We start from the raw sequence: 20,522 nt of genomic DNA, 5'->3' as shown, positions 1-20,522 counted from the left end.
ATTGCTATTATGCTGAGTGATTCTGGAGTTACTCATAGTTTACAGCTCGAAACAAAAGTAATTGCTTCTTGAAAAACAAACAAACAAAAACAAAACAAAACAAACCAGAATCTGTTTGTGGTTTCGTCTTTCTTCCAATAAAAAGACATGGCAGTATGACACGAGTCGGTAATATTTGAGCGTTTTGGCTCCAGAAATCACTGCAATAACTTTGTGTCGAATCAAAATGAATTCCCTATCGAGACTCCAAGGGTATCGCAGTTCCAACTATTGCAACACTGAATTGAATTGATTGAAATACAATTCTGTGGTGCATCAGCTCTTAGGCTATTTGCCCGTCACATTATACGAGGCCTGGGCCCTTACCATAACTAAAACCAACATCTGTCCCTCAGAAGTAAAATCTCCTTACTGTAAAGCGACACTCAACACATAAAAGGACAAAACACAACCCTACAGAAGATTTTATTGGCTGTTGGTCCTGACGCCAGAGCCTCGTTGACCTGCAACTTTGCAGTTACCGGGCTACGTGAAAGTGAGGTTGACTTTTGAATTCCATTGCAAAATGTATGGGCATGCGCAGATCAGATAAGATTGCGATAAAGATAAATATTCTTTATTTCCGCCACTACTATACATTATTCACAGGCGTAAAAGCTGACGATAACCACATGCGTTATTTTCACCAGTGTATGGTGCGCTTTAGTACGTGGTAAACCAAATACGCCCACGGCAGGGCCCTCAAATGGACCATGAATATTCGAGTGACGCACTCAGTGCCTCCACAGGCTATACAGAGCATGTCGTGTGAGCGATCGTAATTGCGTGCAGCATATTGTTGAAAAGTACACAAAACTCTTCGTCCCCCGCAAATGACACTGCTGGATTTTTAATGGCACGCGGATTAGGATCGACCTCATTATCGTTTCGGATACAAAGGGACACGCACTCGTCGTAAATAATTCGTAAACTTGCGTGCACGCACGAGACAGTTAATTTTCATCTGTTATCGTGGCTCATGAACCATGCTGGATAACCCCTTCGTTATATACCATTACGTTGACTACAGCGATTGAGACAGAGTTTCCAGTTACAGGTTACGTCTCAAGGCCATGCTTGTAGACAGCCAATCAGTGCTTTTCTTGCAAGAAGGCGTACTTATCTGGTAGAAATATACTGTTAAGATTAACGGTAGCACATATTATTTCATGTTTCGTTTCTACTGATGTGGTTGAGAGCAACTGTAGCTGACGATCAACCAACATTTCTACAAGTTTCTGAGTGCAGTCTGAAGATAACATTTTCACGTGAGCGAGGATGCTTTTTTGGAGCACACTTACATATTTACGGTTTGAAATAAAAAAAATAATAGCCTTTTATAAAAATACTTTAAGTATTACCGTTAAAGAATACGTCTATTAATACATACATACATGATGAAACAAAACAACAGTCATCTCAGCTTGAATTGTTTTGCAATGTACGTATGTATTATGTTGTTGAGCAGCAAATTTGAAAATTTGTGTGTGCTTGATCACATTTTTTTTTTTTGTACTTTTTTATGCATGCCTTACAATTGACTGGAGGCTTGAACTTGTTGAATGATGTAAACTACTTTTACTTACCTTTCTATTTATTTTCTATTTTTTTTATACATTGCTTACATCTTCTCTACATATTTTTATTTTATTTTTACTTTTACTAAATCGATACTTATCCTCGAACAAACTTTTACTGCCATCTATGTTTCATTTCTGAAATTCCATTATTTTCTCCCATGTTGTTGTTTCCAATATGAAATACGCGTGTATGGTTTGTAGCAACTCTTTGTAAAACAAATAGCCACGCTTATGTAATCAAAATCAAGGTTTTGGCACACCTTCGAATGCGGCACCCCTCAGCAGTGCATGTCGCTATCAACAGATTCATTACACACACACAAAGATGTCCCAATTCTCTATAAACCCTTAAATGAACGTTTGAAACATATTGAGCACTGGTATCTTTTGCCTAGCATAAAATTACTCTATAGAAGACAGCGAGATCAAATCAGAAAGATACGTCGACCTCCGTGGCAGAGTGGTTATAACAGCACGCAATTAAGCCAAGGGTCCCTGCTTTCAATCCCGGCTTGGGCATAGGTGTCTTTTGTGAGTATCCCTTCATCATATCATCACTCATCTTCGCGATTAACCAAAAGTGGCAGAAGAGCGAAGTAAAATATACCATCACTCGATCAGAAAGAAAAATACAGAATAGTGAAAAAGCTGTAAGTGCCGTTCTGAATGTATTTTGCATATTAGTTATTTAGAGTCGCTTCTCTGCTACTTATGGCTAGTTGCACCAATTAAAACTGATGAAGAGATATTCACAATTAACACCCATGCCGGGTGGGCGGGGTGAAGGGGGGCTATTGCTTAGCAATTTTTTTAACGAAGCATCTTGGTCTTTACAGCCTCAAAACTGCCAACAGGAAGTGGAAGGAGGGAGGGGATCCTACATATCGGCTCATTCTCGATAACATTGGATATTTCAGCCAACCCTGAGCAAAGTAGTGGGAAATTCTTAAAGGTGTGAGAATACAGCACGTCGAAAAAAAGGTAACGATTTCTTATCTGGGAATCTGGTTCAAGATATTGGGACTTTTTAAATTATTCTTGAAATCTCAAGTAAGTACTTCTACTACTGAGCAATCTGCGTGACCTTGACTACAAAATAATGAAGCGATCTACATTCGAGAGTAATCGAGAGTGATTATTTATTCGTAAGTATTCCACAGTTGAAAATTCACACTCGTAAATATTGGAATCTGTAGCATTTTTACTCTGATCATTCAAAGTGAAAGTATCAACTTCTAAAGTATCCGAAAGTGGAAAATTTTAGATTCGTCAGTATTTGAAAATGAAAATTTTCTGCTCGTAAGTTTTAGAGCGCTTCTCTGCTGGAGTAGTTCTAACGTCATCGCATTGTAATAAATGGGCCCCGGGTTCAAAAACGGTGGACACGAATGTTCATTCGGAACCCAGTTTAAACTGTAGATTCAATCCAAATTACCATATTTATGTACAGTCACGGACACTGCCGGGTTGTGACGATTGCATTGAAAGTCTATGTGTTACAACCCGGCAGTGTCCGTGACTGTACAAAGTAGACTTAAAATAAACTCGATCAATCATGTAAGTTTCAGAAAGTGATAAATTTCTCTAAAGTATTAGATTTTTTTGTACCAAATCCATTGCTAAGTATTGGAAAGTTCGAAATGTGTAAGCTTTCGAAAATAAACCCTCGCAATCATTTGAGAATGAAAAATGCCGGCTCGTTCTGATGCGATAGCCGATGCTGCATGAATAAGAGGACAGACACAAGCGTGAACATAACGATTTGCGAGAAAAACGATGCAAAAATAAAGCATGTTTGGTCCAGCAATGGAATAAAATGCGAAGCCATGCAACCGTTTTGATGGGAACTTTCCGTCGCTCGTTCAATTTCAAAATTACCAACATGATAAAAATATAAAAAAAAAACTGCTGGAAAAAAGAAGGAAGGTGGCATGAGCAACCAGCGGCAACTCAATATGGAGCAGAACGGGGTGTTATTGTGCAGTTTGTATGGGGCCAATCATTTCACTCTTTAAAAAAGCGACATGATAACACGGCGTCTTCATTTTCGAGCAACGCGAGGATGCCCGGTGAAATGATCTCCCTTCTACCTTATAGCTCCGAACCGGGGAGCCACCACCTTTTACTTCGACTTCTTTCATCTCCGTTGTCATGGTGACGACATATATTTTTCCTGCAGCTTGTTTCTTTCGGTTCTTATCTCCCGGAGCCCGCCCGCCTGTTCCACCGGAATATGCGACAAAAGGCGGGAAAAATCCGCTGTACAGGGTCGTCGGAGATAAGCAGGGGCTGGGATTGAAGAGTCGATAGCCGGAATGTTTCTCCTCAGAGTCTCGGCCCGCAAATGCTTTTCTTTGAAGCTTGGATGGTATTGTGTCGGAGACTCACCGTAAGAATGCTCCTTTGCACAGGTTGCTCTCTGCTTAAGCCGCGTATGTCTCTTTCTTCTTCTTCTTAAACCTGTATAGAATCAAGTTAGGCTAGAGACAGCTAACACGGCCCTGCATTTTCGAAAAAAAAAAATCAGATGATTTCGAATCAATAAGCGATTCTGAAAGTATTTTGAATGCTGATCACGAAAATGACAAATTTCTTCCCATGACGTCAGGATTTTTCCCTAAGTAAGGATTTTTTTACACGTCAATAAGTTCAATCAACCCACGATAACATGGAGTTTGGACATTTTGCGAAGGAAATTTTTATGAGGGATTTAGAAAATAAAACTTACGTAATCAAAGTCTATACAATTTTCATGCAAATGTGTCTTGTGAAGGTAAAAGGTGGATTAAAAGATTACTTTTCTATGTGCATTTACAGTTCAAAATTGGAGGATATGTATTGTTGAAAACCAATATTTTACCACCATCTAAACAGAGCCATCTATTGGGAAAATGATGGAAGTTCACATTTTATTGTGAAATTAAGGCAGTTAATATATTTCTGAGAAAACTAGACGTGATGGGTAAAAATGGATTTCATTTTTGGAATGAGCAAGTTGAAATTATTCACGGGAAACAGTCACCTGCAAGTCATCCAAACCCATGCAGGCCGCCGGTGTAATCATCGATATGCACAGCGATACCAATACTGTTACCGATTCCCACCAATAACGATGCTTGAAAATTGTAACAATTAAAAGTTGTTCAAAATATTGATTCATATTGGTGTGCGAGTATTTCACTCCAATTAAAAGCAGGCCTCCCCGATGGCGTAGTAGTAACGTCGTTGCCTTGTAATCAAGGTGTCACAGGTTCGATACCTAGTGGGGGCACAAGCGAAAGTCGACCTCCGGGGCAGGGTGGTCAGCGCAGAGTGCTACGACGTCAGAGGTCACGGGTTCGACTCCCGGTTCAGACACTGATGTTTGTGTTTGTCCTGAATAAGAAAACCGATAAATTAGTAAAAACACAGTGCAACAGTGAAAGAACTTTTTTCAAAAATGTATGTGTACGTTATGTATTTCGACCTCCTGAGTTCAAATATGATACTCAAAACATCGTATCACCCACAGTTTTTGCAGAAATCGCAAAAATTTGCATATCATATAGTACATATGTATTGCACAAGCATCATGCAGAAGCAGAATACAAGTACACATCGCCAGAACCAATTACCTCATTCATTCCGTGTTTTCTTGCTTGTCATGGTGTGACTCCTGCCTTTCCTCTTATGGGACATGTAGGGGTGCTCACGGTGAAGCATCCAGCAGTAGTCACCCATCATCCGAACGTCCCACTGCCCCTGATATCGTCGTTCCATTTCCTTGATATCCTGGTGGAATCGCTCCCCCTGTTACTCACTTACAGCACTCAAGTTTGGAGGAAAGAGTCCAGGTGAGAATTTAAGAAGTGTAACTTCAAACTCATTGAGCATCCCATCATTTTGAATTTCGTCAGCATGTTCTCAACTATGTCAATAAGATTGTTTCCCAGAAAGTTGTGAACCACACACTGAAAGGCAGTCCAGGCCTCTCGCTGTACGTCAGTCATTGATTGGAGGAAATCGTCATCTAACATTAGTTTCCGAATAGCTGGACCAACGAAAACACCCTCTTTCAACTTAACATCTGATAGGTACTTCAAACAGTTGCCACACTTTGGTAATGCCTTGACAAACTGCTTCATAATGCCCAGTTTTATGTGCAGAGGTGGCAAGAGTATTTTCTCCCTTTCCACTAGAGGCTCGCACTTGATATTTTTGTCCGCTGGAACCAATTCAAACCTTCGGAGCCAATGTTTTTGTTCCCAATGTTTGTCACGGGCCCGACTATCCCATTCACAGATGAAACAGGGGAACTTAGTATATCCGGATTGTTGGCCTAAAAGCATACCCAAAACTTTCAAATCCCCACACACCATCCAATTGTGATCTTTATAATGAATGGTAGTAAGAAGCATCTTAATATTGTCATATGTTTCCTTGAGGTGCACAGAATGGCCGATAGGTATTGAGGCATATGTACGTGTTATCATTGTGCAGCAGAACTGCCTTAAGACTTTAATGAAGTCTCCAGTCACCAGCCGCGTACAGAATGTTGAACTTCTGCATCAAGCCTTGTACATCACGGCAGTACAGTAACAAATCCTCTTCAGCAAAATATTGTGTGAATATCAAGTCCCTTTTTCTATAAAATGTAACTTATGTACCAGCTGCTAACAATCTTCTTTCCTGCAGTCTTGACCCTAGGAGCTCTGCTTTATCCTTCGTCAGCCCTAGATCACGGACTAAATCATTGAGATCTGACTGAGTGAAGAGTTGAGAGCCCTCATCAGTGCCTACTTCAAACACTGTATCATCCGTCTTCTCCATGGTATCTGTGTCATCACTGTCGTCCGTATGTAATGTCTGCGGAGGCTGCGGTATAGCTATGTCCGGGCCATGTAGAACAGAACGAATTGCTGAGCGAATGTTCGGATACAAAATAGCATTCTTGTTTTTCCTGTTGAAACCAGTTACCTTACAAGAACAGAAGTAGCAGTCGTCGGCATGATTCTGTTGCTCCCGCCAGACCATAGGGATGCCAAATCGAAATTACTTCTTCTTTCCTGCAGCCCACCGTCGTAAATCTTCTACACACACAACACACACCACCTGTTTAGCCCATCGTTTATTTACGTCACCTAGTTTCACTCATGGTAGACCTTTTTCACGAAAGCAGACGTGTTTCTTCGGTCTTTTCACCACAAGTTCACCACAAATATATCAAAAATTGTTAGGAGAGCTTACACAGCCTCGGCTAGACATAGTCCACTAACGCTTCCTGCTACAAACACAACAGCGAACGGACAGGCAACGGCATTTGCATTTCGATAGTTTGCTACGTGTCGCTAGAGGCGCAAGTGCACAACAGTTGAAAGCGATTCGGCGCTTCTGTGCTTCATATGGTGTTTTCATATATGATATTATTCATGAAAATTTATGCGATTTGTGCAAAAACTGTGGGTGATACGATGTTTTGAGTATCATATTTGAACTCAGGAGGTCGAAATACATAAAGTACACATACATTTTTGAAAAAAGTTTTTTGACTTTTCATTTTGTTGCATTGTGAAATTGATATTGATATGTGTGAAATACATATTAGAGAAAGTGAATGACGGGGAAAACTACCGCTTAGGAGTTTTCTTTAAAAAAATAAATTAGAAATACAAGAATTGCGTAGTGGAACCGTCGCCACCTTGATATCAAGAAGTCCCGGGTTCGATACCTGGTAGATGCACATGGTACAGTGGCTCGGATCCCACTTTAAACTGTATGCCCAGTCCCGATTAATATTTCTGTGCATAACATGGACTTAAACAACAATTCAATTCATTTCCAATTAAAAGCATCAATGTACAAGAGTGTCGCTCGTAAATATTAACAAGTTACATGAGAATATGAAAATATATGTTAAGTAATCACCAAATAGAGTTTGTCTCCCACATAATATTTGCGGAAACCTTGAATTTTCATAACTTCCAGGATATTTAGATTCTGCGTAAATGTCTTGCGTTATTTTTGCAGACCCGCGAACGGTCAAAACACTGGAAAAGTATCGGCCGATATCGGTAAATAAAATTCAACCGATACATTCCGATACAGATACCACTGGTATCGGTCCACACTGATACATCGATATCTGTATCGGCTCAACCCTACTTTTTTCTATTTTTAAAGGAAAGCTGCATAGAATCAAGTTAGGTTAGAGACAGCTAATCATACGGATGGTACCGAGACGAGACATATCTCGGTATCGTCTCGAACGGCCTAATAGATATCGAGCAAGTACCTTCCGAGATTTGTCGAGGCGAGACCTAGGACGAGACGGACCTTCATAAAATCGAGACGAGACCGAGACTTTGTTGTGATCTGTGAAAAATTTCCCTAAACCAATTTACTGTATTTTGGTATGCAACGTCTTCAGACATATCAAGGGGATATCTACCTTATTATTTATAATCGGGTCATATATTAGTGACTATAGTGAAACCGTGCTTCATGATTACGTTTCCTATCGTAGCAGAACCGCTCAATTGATTTCTTTTGTGTACAGGAACGTGTATTCAGAATAATATTCCTTTCTTCGAGGGTTCGTAGCGTCGGACGTTATTAAGGAATGACCTATTTGCCGTGAACGTTGTTACGTTACGGTATCGATCAGCTATGTGGCATCCTTTTCTGGGAAGGGCTAAGCGATCAGTTCTAACAAGTGGGATAAGTGTTGCCAACTTGGTCTTTTCCCTATATTATTTCGTATTGCACTCGATTTTTTTACATTATTGTTCCAAGTAGGACTCCGCCATTTCTGTATTCGTTGTCATACTTTTGCGGTACGATGCTTTTCTGAGCCTAATGCAGAGGGGTAGGGTAATAGAATAGAATGGGTCTTTATTTCAGCAGGCGTGTTTCGCGCCCTTGGCCCGTTCTTACAATCAACCCCTGTCACAGATACAATGAATTAATAAAAAACAAAGAGAAAATAATGATAATGCAATAAATATAATACAAAGATAAACAATGATTACATTGAATTGCTTAGTGTGTATGCTGTGAACTAAATATATGTAATAAGTCATTAGTAGTGCATTGTGGGGGAATAGTTATGCGTTATATGATGTGTAAGTGCAGGTGCAACTATTAAGATTGATGAAGGTGAATGTGGTTTTTGGGATAATATATAGTTCTTTAGTTTTTTCTAAAAATTATGATGGGAAATAATGTTAGTCAATTGTACAGGCAGTTTGTTCCATTCCCTAATCCCTGTAACAATGAAGGACTTGTTACAGGTGGAGTTACAAAAAAAATACTATCTTCTTCTCCCAATAAGTACATCGAGTTGGTATATTTGAACTTAAATGAAACTCGGATCTAACGAATACGACAAGGAAAACTCTACCTTGCTAATGTAATTAAAAACTATCATGGAACTTCCGAAGTTAATTGAGCATATATATATAAATTTTTATTACAAATTTCCGTCTTTTTATCCTGGCAAGGAATTAAAAGGTCAGCTTCGTACAGCAACCCTGTCAGTGCTAAGAATGAGATTAAATATATTATTAAAAACTGTGCGTATCAATACTGAATTTTCAATATGCAATAAGTATTTGTCACGTTTAGGATCATATTTACACAATTTTCTTCCAGAAAAGTAGGAAGGAAAATCTTCCAGATAATATGCGTAACGAAAGTTTTACGACACAAACTGAATAATTGGTGGCAATTTGCCACTCGTATGGCAAATTACCTATGGAATATTTTTTTTGGTGAGAAAAATACCGGAAGAGTTTTGTAACGTCATAAAAAGTAATATAATAAAAAAAACGTGACATGGCACGTATCTAGAAGTATTATATTTCGGGATGAGTCCTCGGAAACATACGTATCAATGCAATAATAATAATAATAATAATAATAATAGTAAAAGTAAATTATTCAAATGAAAATTACTATTGTTAGTACTACTACACACAGAACTCGAAATGTGTCAATGGACACACATATGTTGACTCCAATAACACATTAACGTGCATAAATTGCAAATGATTCATTTTTTGTTGTGTCAAAATACACATAGAAATGCATAAAAGGGCACTTTTATCTGATTCTGTTCCGTGTGATGCACTAAAATGCATCGAGTTCTCTGTGTATTATTACTACATAAATATTTATAAATATAGTGTAAGAATAGAAATATAACGGCACCCATTCATTATTGATCCTGTTTCTAGTTAGTAGCTGTGAATTAAGAACATCAATGTCAAAATTTAAGAAAAATTGAATTTAGTATAAAAAAAACAAAAGTTTTTTTTTAGTTTAAGCGGATGAAATTTTGAGTTCCTGATTATTATTTTTATACATAGTATTACATATAATTTTATGGATTATTTTTTTTGGCAGACATTGTTAATGAAAATCTAATTAATCTCGAAAGAAATGTATGGCATCCATTTCTGTAGTTTTGGTAGAAATAAGATTCCGCCAAACTTCAGATTAAATGAGTATATTTATGTCTCTTATTTAATTTTGAGTGACATAAATTCTTTTAGAGCCGCGGCGTTCTAGTCGGTAGGGCGTCTGACACGCACTCGGGAGACCCGGGTTCGATTCCCGCGGTGCGTGATATAAGGTCGGAATTTTCCCGGCCTTGTCCCCTCATAAAGAGGCTCTGGGGACTAACCGTGGTACCTGCAGTAGCAACCCTAGAGAGTAAAGGCGGCCGGAGCGTGGTGATGATCACATCACTTCCAAAATGGCCGAGATCGAGATTGTGTGGGGCTCTACCATACATTCCCCCAAAATGAGTCTTCATGGCAGAGTGCTAAATGCATCTTACCTTAACCTAAATTATTTCTGGGGGACAACAAACCTGGATCCCCCTCTTCCAATATAGAGTAATCGCAAAGAACATTTTTGAGAACAAAAAGAGAAGTTCTATTTCTCTTTCGAGGCAATTCGTAAGACAACCGATCCATCAAGAGACAACCTAGCCTAATACGTATATAGAGAGGAAAATCTCTTCCACGATGTGATTGAGAACATTTGTAATGAGGTCGATCTTCAGCTTGGGAGCATGTAGTCTTACCGTTGAACAAGAGCAAGAGATATCAAATTGCCCGGAGCCGTTATTGATTTTGGAGAATTCCAGTAGTCATCCCGTGTAGTTAGTCAACAGTAACATCTGCTCTGCTTCCATTAAGCGGATCTCGTAATGGGGCACAATTGGTGTTTCAACAGAAATTTATATCGAGAGGCTAAGCAAGCATAAATCGAACGGGAGCCTCCGGTTGGATAGCAGCAGACAGGGACCTGCTTAATGATTGGCCACAGCACGCTCCCATCAAGCTCCGGCTTTACTGCGATAGTTATACGGAAGAATGAGCAACAAGCAGATTTTAGTGGCATTATACTGTGTATATATAGGGCGATTCTAAGAGGTCTTGCACCAAATTGAGGGATACTTGATGAGCAGAGATATCCGAAAAAGCAATCACATAACGTATTAAATGAGCAACATCATACCTCATGGACAATAACAACTCAACAGGACAGGTCTTAGCAGTGGCCAGGCTGAACACCGACTAACAAGTCCTATTAGAAATAGAGTTGCATACTTTTCACCTCCATTATTTCAAAAGTCACATGTATCTTTAAATCTATATATTATATATCTTCTCATATATAAAAATGTATATATATATATATATGTTTGTTCCGGCATAACTCTCGAAAGCCTGGAGTGATTTCAACCGAACTTGTTACATATATGACTTACAATCTGGAAAGGAATACTGTGGGGATAAGACACTCCTGGCACCCCTAGGGGTGGGGTGGGAAGGGGTGACATGTAAAAATAATCGAAAACGACCGATATTAATGTGGAAACCATAGTTTTTGGGGTCGCTAAGATGAATAGTGACACTTCCAATGCCGCTCAACTCCAAGTTCATCATCTATCGGGATGGGGCGGGGGTGAGAGGGGGTGAAAAATAAAATGTTAAAAAAAATTACCTAGATTAGTGTCGAACGCATAGTTTTCAGAGTCGCTAAGCTAATTAGTGACATTCACGATGTTCAGACTTGATACACATATGACGTACAATCTGGAACGAAATACTGTGGGGGTAAGACACCCCTGACACCCCTAGGGGTGGGGGTGGGAAGGGGTGACATGTAAAAATAATCGAAAACGACCGATATTAGTGTGGAATTCATAGTTTTCGGGGTCGATAAGATGAATACGGACACTCACAATGCCGTTCAACTCCAAGTTCATTCACTATAGTTAGAATTCATTATTTTCCTGTCTAATAGAAGATTGGGATAAATAAATACCCGGGCAACGCCGGGTAATCAGCTAGTATACATATAAAATCACAATGGCCAGTATAAAGGTTCGTTTATGACTGGTACGAAATCAACAATTTAGATGCACATTTAACTTGAATTGTGCTGAACGTTATATGGAAAATATAATTTTTTGTTCCTTTCCTTATCAAAAACTAGGGTGCGTAAAGACAGCCTCTCTTCGCTCCTTCCATACCGTGCATGTGCGGGGTTCCTATCATCGGCACTGTTTTATAAGTACTTCTTTATATTGTTGCTTTCTTTGAACTTTATCTATGACAATACATCAGGACATACGTTTGGCAAAGATTGTTGTAACTTCTCTTTATGCTCAGAATAATCTAATAGTGACCGGACCTACAATTTAAAGTGGAGTCCAAACCACTGTGCAATGCGTATCTACCGTATATCGAACCAAGGACCCCCTTGATTAGAACGTGACAGTGTTAACTACTACATTCCCGAGGAAACACGAAAATTTTGTATTCACGGTCAATATTCTAATATTTGATTTGGTGAGATTACGTTAAGACATTTCTTAAAATCGATGTGCCGCTTGTCCCTCAACAGGGGCGGCTTAAGGGAGGGGCGACTATACGGGGCGCCAAATCTGTGCGTCCAGCTTGAGTAGCGCCAAAACTTTATTTCTGACTATATAAGCTTGGTTATTTGTGTAAAAAGAGTCGGTTTTGTATAGTCCAACCTTAATTGAAGCTACACCTAATAGAATAACTATACCTATATTACAATTTAAGCTAAGAGATTACTGTTATATAGATATCATTGTTTGTATTAAACATATCCACGCATAGTAACGTGCTCTTTAATAGTAACATTAAGGTATTTAAGAGTAAGGGTATTATTTTGCTCCTTAAAACAGTAAATATACATTTTTGGCCAAATTATTGGACTCATCTTTTAATATATAAAAATGTATGTATGTATGTGTGTGTGTGTGTGTTTGATCCGTCATAACTCTAGAACGCCTGGAGCGATTTCAACCAAACTTGGAACACGTATCAACTTTCAATCTCGAAATAAATGGATTGATTCATTTGATATCTTAAGTTCACTTTACGCACAGTAAGGCTAATCGGGACTAGACCTACAGTTTAAAGTGGGATCCGAACCACTATGTGCCTCCACCGGGTATCGAACCCGGGAACCCTTGATTACAAGGCGACGATGCTACCACTGCGCCAACGGGGAGGCCTCGAAAGAAATACTGTGGGGGCAAGACACCTCTGGCACCCCTAGGGGCGGGGGTGGGAGGGCTGACATGCAAAAATAATCGAAAACGACCGATATTAGTGTGGAATTCATAGTTTTCGGGGTCGATAAGATGAATAGGGACACTTCCAATGCCGTTCAATTTATTTATTCTTGCTCTTGGAGGTGGAACTAAAAATGTTGTTCATAAATTGTTTGTTAAATTTATATTATAGTGAATTTGTAAAATATATTATAGTGAATTTGTAAAATATATTACTTTCTAATTTGTACGCGTATACTGTACTTATACTTTTAAATACCTGCAAATAAAATTAATTACAGTTTACGGTATACTTAGAATTCACTAAACACCCGGGCAACGCCGGGTAATCAGATAGTTGTAAATAAGAAGCACATTTCCTTGTTTTGAAAATGTTCTAACTATATATATTTGACGATTGCTATAACTTTTTATGGGATTAAACTGTTTGTCTGCTTCGATATAATCTTGTTTCCCACAATCCTTTCTGTTACTTGTCCCAAGAATAGGTGGCAGCACGATTCTTTGCATATTCGCAAAAATGCCTGGAACAATATGTACATTGTTTACCGTGTTATTTATGCTATTTTTTGGTTATAACAAAGGAAATAATATTAATTCTGGTTGTTGTAAGGGTGTTCCTTATTTGTATCTTCGGAGCAACGCGTAATTTCATTAAGCACCTGGTTTGAAGTTTAGAGAAAAAGAGTAAAAAGAATTATACGCAAACAACGAATAAAATGGTCTCAAATACAGCCAAAGGTCATCGATCATACGAAGTACTGACAGTACTTGCAGTGTGTTTAACAATGCAATGTGTATCACAAAACATTACATCTGTCAAATTTCTCTACATAAAGTGAGTTAGTCTGTGTTTCATTTTTTTCAAATAATGAGTCCAATAATATGGCCAATACTGTATAACATGATCCTGCGAGAAAGAAGGGGAAACAGGATAGAAAAATTAGGTGAATAACAGGGTAGAAATTAGTGGTGGAGGCGCCAAAAACCCATCTCCCTCGGGTGAATATACGAGGTTTAATTTCTAATTAGGGGCCGTTTTGAAATAAAACGAAAGCATACAAAGGAAGAAATTTAATTACCTCTGTAGCTGTAGGCTACATATGTACATTCAGCTACGTCTCAACGTAGTTCCCATAGTTGTTGAGGCACTTGTAGCGGTAGATGAGCTTTTGTAGACTATCATCAAAGAAATCTGCCGCCAGGTAAGACAGCCAATCCGTCACGGTGTGCTTGGCTTCATTGGCGCTGTTGAATCGCTTCCCAGCGAGGAAAGTCTTAAAGTTTAGGAATAGGTGATAATCTCTAGGGGCAAGATCCGGAGGGTGGTCTATCTGCTCCCAGCCAAATGAGTCAATGAGTGAATGTGTCGCAGCTGCAGTGTGTGGCCGTGCATTGTCGTGAAGGAACATGATACCGGAAGACAGCATTCATCGTCGTTTATTCTGTAGCCTATTGCTCGGCGAAGTTTCTTGAGAGTGTTGCAATACACGGCTGTATTAACTGCTTGTCCATTCGGCAGAAACTCAATCTCACACTCGGCGGGATCTTCAATGACCTGCACCACTTCCATTGTCCACCACAACCACACCAAGCTTTTCACAACGTGCAAATGGCGCCTGTTTACGTGCAAGGCATGTCGGTAACTAACGCACATGCGCAGTGTTGCCAACATGAGCGCAAAACGACCCCTAACTAAAAAATAGACCTCGTATTATCTTGATCCGTCCCTGCACCTCAATATTCTGATATAACTCTAGAGACATATAGTAAGGCAGAAAATTTTCTATACTCTATCCCGGGAATCTATGGAGCAAGGCCGCGCATAAAGGTAGAGAAGGGGAGAAAACGAGTGGTCGGATCAAAGCAGTAAACTACTGGAAAGACCGGGAGCTTCAGTCGTTTTCCCTTTTCACGTAATCCCGTTCAATCGCCCATGTTTATTGGTCGAACCTTCTCGAGTCACTACTTGCGCAGAAACTTGTTTTCTTTCGCTCGCTTCAGAGATTCCTGGGACAGGGTATAATAAGTAGACCTTGGATTTTTAGGTTCTAAAAAGTGTGCTTTTACGTTCCTAAAATAGGATCTAAAAGTACTAAAATAGGTTTTTGAAATCCTAAAATAGGTTCTAAGAATCTTAAAATAGCTTCTAAAATTTTTAAAATAGGTTCTCAAAGTCTTAAATTAAGCTTGAAAAATCCGGAAGTTTGTTCCAAAAACTTAAAATCGTTCAAAATTCCTGAAAAATACTGATTAGGTACAATCGTTAAAATCAAAATTTCAAAACAACCGTAAGAAATTTTAATAGGCATATACATAATAATAACCAAATATTAATTTCTTAACCAAATTTTCATGTGTATACATCATTTTCACAATTATTCACAACTTATTGTAATACTATACTTGATTAATGAAAAATGAATTTGTCATTGAATTTTTCGTCACCAAGCAGAGTAAATACCTCTGCGTGATATAAAAATCCTGCGAAACCTAACAAAGATATAAAAACCTAAAAGAAGGTTCGATTTAGGCACATAAACCTAAAATAGGTTCTAAAAGCAAAATAGGTTGTTTTAGGCTCTATAAAACTTCATTAGTTGTTCTGTTTTGAATGAATCGCAGACATAACTTGTTATTTCTTATTTACCTGCAAAGGAAAAAATAGGTTAAAAACCTAAAATTGGAGATCTAATAATAAGTAATAATGAAAAAACCCGATCCATTACGTCATGAACTCTCACTTTCCGGAACACAAAGTTTCATCGACTGCAAAACCCACATAGCTAATTCATAGTGTGACTTTCAACCGCTGGCTCTGATTGTTGACCTGAGGCAGTTGTTTGTTTAAAATTTCCTTTTGGGAGCGAGTGACTGGGGGTTGTTCCATCCTGCATGGTCCAGTGGCTGCCTCATCAGGCGTTCTGATGCAGGCGCTCAACAAGGGAGCGTGTAATGCGCCTGTGACCTGCTCTATCGTATACATGCGGGATGGATAATGACTTTTGGAATCGCAAACATGGAATAACACGAAACGGCAGAAACAAATTTCCCAGCGCATGTGAATTCCTCTTCAGAACTGGCTTTTGGAAATTGGTCATCGTCATTACAGAAAATCTGCGCTGTCAATAACTTACTAGAGATTGGTGCTTTATTCCATTCTCATTTTTTAACTATAACGTGTAGTAACCCCGTTAGAAACGTCAAAAGTGAGAATGTTTCAGAATGGGTTTTGATTTATTTAGTTAATTTTACTTCCATTTTCAGCCTCTTTTGACTAATAACGAAGACGAGGATGAATGTTGATAAGATGAGATTGATGAAGGGACAATCACAAACACAGGGACAGCACAGAGCCACACAGAGCATTATACTGGGTGTGAGCCTCACGAGCATGCAAAATGCAGTCCAGGGTCTACTACGTGGAAGGAAGGTTGACATTTGGATGTCTCTAGGAAGGTCACCCCTTACACCCCGTTTCAGAATGGAGCTATTACATTATAACTTATTCTCTTTCACCCTCACTTCATGGGGGATTGAAGTAAGAGACTGGTGAGTGGTATGAATAAGCTACCATTGATCAATCAAGTTAGATAAGTATTTTAGATCCAGATATCTCACTTGCACTTGATTTACCTTTTCTTCGAGTGCGGATGTCTTCAACTACACTAAATTGATCATGTCCTCACTACCAGTGACTTTCAAATTACTAAAGAGGCAGTGACACATACCTTCTTGTTTACTCACTTTCCAATCGGAACATCAGGATTTTGTGTCACTTGGAGATGTACTCGTTTATCCGTTTATGTCAAGGTGATGCAATAGCAATACCATCCAGTAGCTGTATTATTAAATAATCACCCAAGTGACATAGTGGGACCACCTGGATCTGCTGGTGATGAAAGATTATGTAATTGCGAGCACCATATTTATTTTACCATTGCTCTCTGGGTCGAATATAAATAGCCTTAAGGGTTCCATCGTTCTTTGGATTGATAACGGTTCGACAGCTATGAACTTTGCATCAATAGCCAATAAAGGTAAAGGTAAAGTGCTCCCCTGTGCTTAGCACCACGCCATGAAGGCGTATAGGGGGTGTGGGGGTAACGCCCACACTTTCTTGATCCGGTCGTGAGTGGGGGTGATGTGATCAGCATCACGCCCCTGACCGCCTTTACCCCCCAGGGTTTCCCCCAGGTACCCATGTTGTTCGACGCTGGGTGGGCGCCGGGGCCGCTTCCATCATTAGAAAAGTTCCCGGATTTGAACCGGCCGGGGATCGAACCCGGGACCTTGAGCATGGTAGTCAGACGCGTTACCGACTGAGCCACCACGGCCACTCAATAGCCAATATATTTGATAATATATATTTTTGAAAAATATTTAAGTAAATTTCATGTATTTGATATAACGTTAAACCAAAAACATTAAATCAAGTATTATAGCCACGTTTAACTGGACATTGCACAGTAGTTAAAGCAATAATGCAAATGAGAAACCCAAGTGTGCTGAAAAGAATATTCATATTGCGGACGCTGCACATATTTATAATTATCAACAAAGGACAGATAATTGAAATCACCTGTGTTCAGTACATGCAGTTGCAGAAATTTCTCTCAAATATAAGCTGTGCTAGACACAAGATACATAAAGGCTGGTGACTAGCACAAGTGGTGATTTAAAATGAATTAGATGCTATGCTTACCTACGGCAAAACATTGATCAGAGCAACTACGTATTATTCAGTGACTGTCGCTTACCGGTTCCCCCTGCAAAGAAAGAAAAGAGAAAAAAATGTACATGAATGTATTAGGTGCTGATGATAAATTAGGCACTGGTTAACTACAATTAACACATCATTTACTCCACAAATATAATTTTTAATAAGTGTAAACAGTAAATTAAGATCTTTTTATTGTCTTTTCGTCGTGAATGTGTGACTGTCATCTTTATATAACATTCAGCATTTAGTTGTATTATTGATAAAAAAAATTTTGATAAGAAGAAATACATTTCATTATCATTGTTACTGTTTTAATTATGTATTATGGGATGTATAGTATAATACACCAACTCGTAAGTTGATTTCTGTATTTTATTTATTAAAATAAATAATGTATTTGTACTAGTTGCTAATTCAAAATTAACCTAAACAATTATGGCGACCCAGCCAGGATTTGTGAATATAGTATAGTGTGGAAGTTATCTTCTGATTACTTTAAATAATAGATCGGAAGCAACATTCTTACAACTTAAGAACGGGAGTTTTCTTAAGATCCGATGTCGTCGATAGTTTCAGGGAAAATTAAAAATTATGAAGAATATTATTTGTTGCAGCCACTTACGAGTTGGTGTATTACACTATACATCCCATAATACATAATTAACACAGTAACAATGATAATGAAATGTCTCTCTTCTTATCAAAGATTGTTATCTTTAATACAACTAAATTGTGTATAAAAAGATGACAGTCACATATGTCTTACAAAACTTAGGAAGTGGCATATCTAAGACAGGCATATTATATCCAACAGACCGAAGTGGCAGATTCTAAGTTACAAAACTTGATCCGAAACGTTTGCAATACTGTTAAAGGAATACGTATTTGTTTATGTAGAAGTTTTCTTTAATATAAAAGCTGGGCTGAAGACGGTTTTCTGTACAGTCACCGGTACCAAAAATGGGACAACTAGATCCTGAAATGCTCGCTTCCTTGCAAAGTGTTATGTGTGTGGTGTAACTCTAGGCCGATGGTAGAAGTTTCCATGGAACATTTGGTATTAAAATCCATCCACTTATCGCCATAAAGTTAGGCAACACAGACTTGCAGGGAAGTTTCAGGTGCCCCATTTTTATTGACGGTGACTGTACATACCACTCCCCACATGACTAAATGGTTATTTCAGATCAAATTGATACCTAGCTTAGAAGTTTGCAAAATTCTACAAAAGAGAGCCGCATCGCTAACTTTGTGTTACTATACATTTATATTAAAGATAATCACTCAGAAAATTCAGAACTTGTTGTTTACACTTATTGGCATGCATCTTAAAACTATACAGGGCTATGCATGCAATTTAGCTGCTGCTTCCTTCATTGTTCTAAAATAAGTAATGATGGTACATGCAAATCATCTATATACGTATAAAAAAAGGATGTATATGTGTAGGTGTGTATGCAGTAGCGGCTTCTGCCTATTCGCACGTGCACACCCAAATAAATCTGTAATGCAAAACATTATTATTATACTTATTTATTGAACTCTTATCTCCTTCGAAACATCAAGTGTCCCCACGCTGCTCCACCAAGATAGATGGTGGAAAAGTCTGCGATCCGTGATCAACCATCGTAGACCAGGTCGCGATCGGGGCTGGAACACAATGGTAGTTTCGCTCGCTATGACGCTGTTGCAGCAGTCGCGTAGAGAACGCTGATTGGGTCTTTTGGCTTGAGCGCCGTGTGAGGGGAGGTTGCATCATTTAGGAAAGCTGTGAACTCAGCGATCTGTGTGCGAGCGAATGTAGTGTTGCAAACCCATTCCATTGGAGATCGTGTGACGCAGTCGATGCAACCCATACATCATCCCAAATTGAGGTAATTTTTTTATGAAAGGGAAATTTTGATGGTATATTGTCCCAAGCATAACAGAGGAAAAAAAGGAGGAGAAGGGGAGGGGAGAGCAACTGAAACCAAAACTGGTGCTTCGTGCATCATGGTCAAAATAAACGGCCATTGTGGCGCAGTAGCCGAATTATCAACCAGCGGGAGGGAGCGTGCATCAAATAGTCATTTGTTTTGCATTGTGTCGCTGTTACTGCGTTACAAAAATTATTTAACGCTGTCAAATGGTAGTCCCTGTTTCAGTGCAAAGTGTTTGATTTCATGATGAATAGGGAAACTGTACATAGCGAAAGCAGACTTAACGTTATTCAATTTTTTGAGGGAAGTTAGCTACAAAGTCTGTAGCAACTGAAGTAATATATGGATACGGCGGAAGAGAAGGAAACGTCTGAAGTACGATTACGAAGCAGGGCAGTGTGAACTTAGTGAGCACTGTTATTTGCTTTAACATTTATTATTCTCTTGATTTCGCTTGGTTTGCTAGGTTTGATCAGTTTGTCATTAGAAATAAACAACAGCTAGATAGATTACAACTGATTTCCTTCTTTGTGGTAGTTGGATCGGCTTCCTTGGTGTACGCCAATGTAATTATTATCCTTGTTCATTAATATCAGCAGAGCCAGGGAGACAGTTTCTACGAAATATTTTGCACATCGACAATAGTATTGATATTGTAA

General features: G+C 38.9%; 1 protein-coding gene across 2 annotated transcripts in view; it reads left to right on the top strand.

Moving 5' to 3' along the window:
• Positions 1-20,522, top strand: part of hdly (hadley) — a 51,235-nt gene that overhangs the window by 23,574 nt on the left and 7,139 nt on the right. The window contains exon 1 of one of the 2 annotated variants that reach the window (XM_083131452.1): positions 2,532-2,600. The exons of the other annotated variant lie outside the window; for it this stretch is intronic. The gene's annotated coding sequence lies outside the window, so the exon portion shown is untranslated. Of the gene's footprint in view, positions 1-2,531; positions 2,601-20,522 lie in introns of those variants that run through there. 2 annotated transcript variants of the gene reach the window in all.

The sequence above is a fragment of the Lepisma saccharinum genome, chromosome 11 (assembly GCF_977018435.1).
Source record: "Lepisma saccharinum chromosome 11, izLepSacc3.1, whole genome shotgun sequence".
NCBI classification, from domain to species: Eukaryota; Metazoa; Arthropoda; class Insecta; order Zygentoma; family Lepismatidae; genus Lepisma; species Lepisma saccharinum.
The sequence above is the reverse complement of the archived record's forward strand: the minus strand, read 5'-3'. Positions and strand labels throughout refer to the sequence as shown.